Source organism: Carettochelys insculpta, chromosome 9 (assembly GCF_033958435.1).
Source record: "Carettochelys insculpta isolate YL-2023 chromosome 9, ASM3395843v1, whole genome shotgun sequence".
Lineage (NCBI taxonomy): Eukaryota > Metazoa > Chordata > Testudines > Carettochelyidae > Carettochelys > Carettochelys insculpta.
Window position 1 is genome coordinate 13,098,745 of NC_134145.1, and position 6,192 is coordinate 13,104,936.

Below are 6,192 nucleotides of genomic sequence, written 5' to 3' on the forward strand. Positions count from 1 at the left end.
TTACCTTCACAAAAGAAAAAATAATGTAAAAGAAAAAATAGAGAGAGTGGAAACAACCAGCTAAAGTTGCTGGGTGAGTTTGGCTACCTGTGATAGTTTACAATTATGTAGTTAGCTATTACATCACTTATATTGTTTTCAGGCATTTAAAACAGGTAAATTAATTATTAAGAACATCAGAAAGCATACAGTGCCCAAATAATAAATAAACATTTTTTTCTGATGATTCTCTTTCAGCAGAAGTCTCAAAATATAAACACAATGTGAAAACCACTGGAAAAAGAAAGAAAAATGCATAGTCACATTAATGGCATGTCTTAAAGGCAAGCTCACATAACTACAGGTCGAACCTCCCTAGTCCAGCAAACTCAGAACCTGACCAGTGGCAGAGAATTTGCCGAACCATGTGAGGTCAATATTGTTTACCAGCATTAACACACTTCCTCTGCTTACTGGGCTCTTAGAAGACACTTAGGGTAAATTACAGCTAAATAGCACCATAGAACACTGAGAGCCAGGACTTGTGGCTGAAAACAAACTTTATGGGACTATGGGAAAATTGGCTACATTCATGATAAGTGGACATCAGTCTAACTAAAATGAGGATGGACCACAGATATTGCCAGACCAGAAAGTGCCAGACTAGACAGGTTCAACCTATACTTAGTCAGTAGCTGCTTCCAAATACATGTGGGGTGGATGGAGCTTGGAGAGTTTAGCTAGTGGACCATGCAGACACTCTGGCAAATGATGGGAGGAGTCGTCCCTTTGCCTCATCCCAGGCAGCAAAACAGACATGGCTGTACTGCTTTGGGGGCTCTACACACCAAGGGAAATGCCAAGAATACCTCCTCTTTTGTGAAATTCTGTTTAGAAATCTCTTGTAGCAATATTCAGTGAAGTAATAGTAATCCCTATGCCCCCTGCTATAATCCACAATACAGGAACAGTTTTCTCCCTTCATCAGCTGTGATAAAATTGCTAAGGCCACAAAGCTGTAGTGACTTTGAGCACTGGTCTTTTCCACAGAAACATCTTACTCTGTCATGCACAGACATGGCAATGTATCAAAAATCATTGTGGGATTTTGATTTTGTCAGGGTGGGTGAAATCAGAAATCATGAATTTGAATCATGTCCATGAAATCCTGGAAATAATAATAAAAACACACCAGGCCCCCTAATTTGTCACTGTGACCTGGCCAATGAAGTTGGGGTGCTACATTTGGAATTGTCTCCATCTACGGGGTATGTGTGTGTATCTGTGTGTGTGTGTGTGAACAGACCAAACCTAAGTGGCGTATGCCACCAAGGATTGAATGAGTAACAACCCTAATGTGTAAATTTCTACAGCTTGTTAAAACAACTGGCTCTGTCACTCCATCTGTAACAGACTCACCTCCTCTACGGAGAGGTCAAAGAGCTAATACACAGTGATCAGAAGATGCACGTGGTTAGACATAAATATTGTCCCTAGCTTGCAGGAAAGAAGCTCACATTGCAAAACTTCACACCCTACAATGGTTCTCAGTGATTCACACCAAGCAGGTTATTTCAGATTGGCATCTTTTATGCTTCCAGGCTCAGCACTGTGTTCTGTAAATGCCACAAGATCACACACACCCTGCCGCCACTCCCGGGTTTCAAAGCGTCACAGAGCTCCTTGAATCTTATACCTGGTCTCCAGTCCTATTCCCTTCTTGCACACTGTGCTCCATCAACATCAGCCTCAATTCCCCTTTCATGTCTTCTTGCCAATGTCTTCATACTCTCATCCAATACTGCACCTTATTCTGAGACTGCCCTTCCAGAACCCAGGAATCAAGCCTCCACCCACTCTTGCCTCATTCCAACACACCTCACTTCCATAGCACAAGCTTTAAAGCATCAGATGTCTCCCCCTGAACACTGGAAATAATTCAAGGTCATGCTCAATCTAAAAAGACCTCCCTGGCTCAAGACTACCAGAGCTGTCTTCGGTGGGGCGGGGGTATATGACAGCTCTAAAGCAGTGCATAGCAACACTGCACACTGGCACAGGTCAATTGCAGCTCATGCCCGTTAACTTTTACAAAATGTACCATGTCACCCATCCAGCAAAAATGCCCCAACCCCAGATATCCAAAGGATTGGTGAGGGTGGAGTGACTGCCCAGCCTCAGCCTGGAACACTCCATCATGGCACTTGTTCAGAATTCAGGCCCTCACTTTGTGATCTGAGCCACTTCCAGTTAAATCTTATAGACTAGCAGATATATTGGAGCATAAGCTTTCACGGGCAATGACCCACTTGGCCAGATGCACTGGATTCGCCTTCAATCTTAACTTCAACAGACGCTTAGCCTGAGTAAGCTTCCAGGTTACACCTCAATGAAAAATTTTTCCAGTTAAGGACTGGATACGCCAATGCATCTGACCAAGTGAGTCTTTGCCCATGAAAGCTTATGCTCCAATATGTTTGTTAGTCTATAAAGTGCTACAGGACTTCTCGTTGCTTTTGTGGATACAGACTAACACTGCCACCCCTCTGATACCAGTTAAAACTCTTCAGCCTGGAAACTAATGCCTGAAAGTGGAAACACTAAGTCTCAGCTTTTCCTGTGGTCCCCATTGCTACAACAGCTGAACCTCACAATCTTGAATGACACATCACCGCAAGGCAGGCAGGGAAATGCACTGCTGCAGAAGTGAGCAAAGTGGAGGGCAGGTGTGAAATTTGGTAAGGGAGGGCACAGCATGATCCACTATTGGTCTCAGGCTCATCCATCTCTTTTAAAATGTTGAACTATGTTCCTATTTTTATGTACCTGTATTCACATTTATATACCCATTCATAAAGTTTTTACATTCTATAGACTTACTTTCCTACAGGTGCTGAAAGTTTTTTTTCCCCCATACAAATATAACCGAAATTTCCATCGGTTTGGGGTATATTACACAAATTGGAGGGACCTGATAATTGCAGGGATGAAAAGTGGGGCTCCATGTAAAAAGTTGGCTCACCCCTGTGCTACAGTGGGCTGAGGCATGTGGGGGCTAAGTGATGGCCTCAAGGTCACCCAACACTGCAAGCTGTCTAAACTCCTGCCTGCCACACAGAGCCACAGCAGTGGTACCACTAACTCAGCCAGCAATATCGTCAATCTGTCCAGCTACACACTCAGCTCAGCAGAAGAGTCTGCTCTTTCTCGGGGACTCTCTTTTTGCCCCACCATCGGCACAAACATAATACAGTTCTGCGGTGATCTGGAAGCCTACTCTCGCCATCTCAGACTCAAAGAATACTTTCAACACAACACTGACCAGCACACCGTTACACAGACACCCACCCAGCAGCACAAGAAGAATAACTCCACGTGGACTCCTCCTGAGGGTAGAAATAACAGTCTGGACCTATATATAGAATGCTTCCACCGACGCGCACAGGCAGAAATTGTGGAGAGACAGCATCGTTTGCCTCACCACCTCAGTCGCGCGGAACGCAATGCCATCCACAGCCTCAGAAACAACCCTGACATTATAATCAAAGAGGCAGATAAAGGAGGAGCTACTGTCATCATGAACAGGTCTGACTACCAGAAGGAGGCTTCCAGACAACTCTCCAATACCAGATTTTACAGGCTACTTTCCTCACACCCCACCAAGGAATACACTAAGAAACTACACCATCTGCTCAGGACACTCCCTACACAAGCACAAGAACAGATTTATACCAACACACCTCTAGCGCCCCATCCGGGGCTATTCTACCTACTACCCAAGATCCACAAACCCGGAAATCCTGGACGCCCCATCATCTCGGGCATTGGCACTCTCACTGAAGGACTATCTGGTTATGTGGACTCTTTCCTCAGACCCTATGCCACCAGCACTCCCAGCTACCTCCGAGACACCACTGACTTCCTGAGAAAACTGCAATACATTGATGACCTACCAGAAAACACTATCCTAGCCACCATGGATGTAGAGGCTCTCTATACCAACATCCCACACAAAGATGGAATAAATGCTGTCCGGAACAGCATCCCTGATGATGCTACAGCACATCTGATGGCTGAGCTCTGTAACTTTATCCTCACGCACAACTATTTCAGTTTTGGCGATGATAAATACCTTCAAATCAGCGGCACAGCTATGGGTATCTGCATGGCCCCTCAATATGCCAATATTTTCATGGCTGACCTGGAACAACGCTTCCTTAGCTCTCGTCCACTAACACCCCGTCTCTACTTACGCTACATTGATGACATCTTCATCATCTGGACCCATGGGAAGGAGACTCTGGAGGAATTCCACCCGGACTTCAACAACTTTCACCCCAACATCAACCTCAGCCTGGAACAGTCCACACAGAAGATCCACTTCCTGGACACCATGGTGCTAATACACGATGGCCACATCAATACCACCCTGTACCGTAAACCCACTGACCGCTACGCCTACCTTCATGCCTCCAGCTTCCATCCCAGACACACCACACAATCCATTGTCTACAGCCAAGCACTAAGATATAACCACATTTGCTCCAACCCCTCCGACAGAGACAAACACCTACAGGATCTCTACCAAGCATTCTTGAAACTGCAATACCCACCTGAGGAAGTGAAAAAACAGATCAACAGAGCCAGACGTGTGCCACAAAGCCTCTTACTACAGGACAAGCCCAAGAGAGAAACCAACAGAACACCACTAGCCGTCACCTACAGTCCTCAGCTAAAACCTCTACAGCGCATCATCAGGGATTTACAACCCATCCTGGACAATGATCCCCCACTTTCACAGGCCTTGGGAGGCAGACCAGTCCTTGCCCACAGACAACCTGCCAACCTGAAGCAAATCCTAACCAGCAACTATACACCGCACCACAGTCACTCTAACTCAGGGACCCATCCATGCAACAAACCTCGTTGCCAGCTCTGCCCACGTATCTACACCAGCAACACCATTACGGGACCTAACCAGATCAGCCACACCATCGTGGGTTCATTCAGCTGCACATCTACCAATATAATTTATGCCATCATGTGCCAGCGATGCCCCTCTGCTATATACATCGGACAAACTGGACAGTCTCTACGTAAAAGAATACACACACAAATCAGATATCAGAAATGGCAATATACAAAAACCCGTAGGAGAGCACTTCAATCTCCCAGGCCACACAGTAGCAGACTTAAAAGTAGCTATCCTACAGCAAAGAAATTTCAGGACCAGACTCCAAAGAGAAATTGCTGAGCTACAATTCATCTGCAAATTTGATGTCCTCAGCTCAGGCTTAAACAAGGACTGTGACTGGCTGGCTAAATACAAAAGCAGCTTCCCCTCCCTTGGTGTTCACACCTCCAGATCAACTGCTGGTAGTAAGCCTCACCCTTGCTGACTGAGCTAACCTTGTTATCCCCACCCTTGCTCTGGCTTATTTATACCTGCCCCTGCAGATTTCCAAGACCAGCATCTGATGAAGTGAGTCCGTGCTCACGAAAGCTCATGCTCAAAACTTTTCTGTTAGTCTATAAGGTGCTACAGGACCCTTCGTTGCTGTTACAGATCCAGACTAACACGGCTACCCCTTCGATAAAGGTCACCCAGTAGGCCTGTGGCAGAGCACAGCTCGCTCTCTGCCGAGGCATGTGTCCTAACCGCCTGCCCGCCCTCAGCTAGCCTCAGCCTCTACTCTGCCTCCTCCCCGTTGCAGCTGGCGCGCTAGCTCCTTTGCTGCCTTGTGCAGCACCGCTACCTACTCCAACCCCAGGAGACGGGTTGAAATCAAGCCATTAAAACACAGGCGCAAGGCGGCTTCCCCGGCCTCCTGGGCCTGCGCTCACGTTTCCAAGCTTCTTTCTACTGCAACCCAAAGGGCTGGCATGGCCCGTCGTGAAACGGACAAGGAGCCCGTCCTGCAGCAGCCGCGCGATCTGGGAAAGGGGAGGCGGACTGGAAGCGCCCGCCTTGCAAACAGGCTCCTGCCTCTCTTTCTCACACGAAGCGGGGAATGCCAGCTGGGGCGGGTTCCGACATGCAGGGGTGCGGCAGAGGTGCAGTGTTTGGCCACCCGCCATTCTTGTCGGGGGAAGACAAAGCGGCCCTGGAAGCCGGGAAGGACGCGTGCCCCGGGCTAGGCAGGGCAGTGGCCGGCCGGGCAGCAGCAACAGCAGCTCCGCTGCCACTCTCCCTTCCTGAGCCAAGAGTGGCAG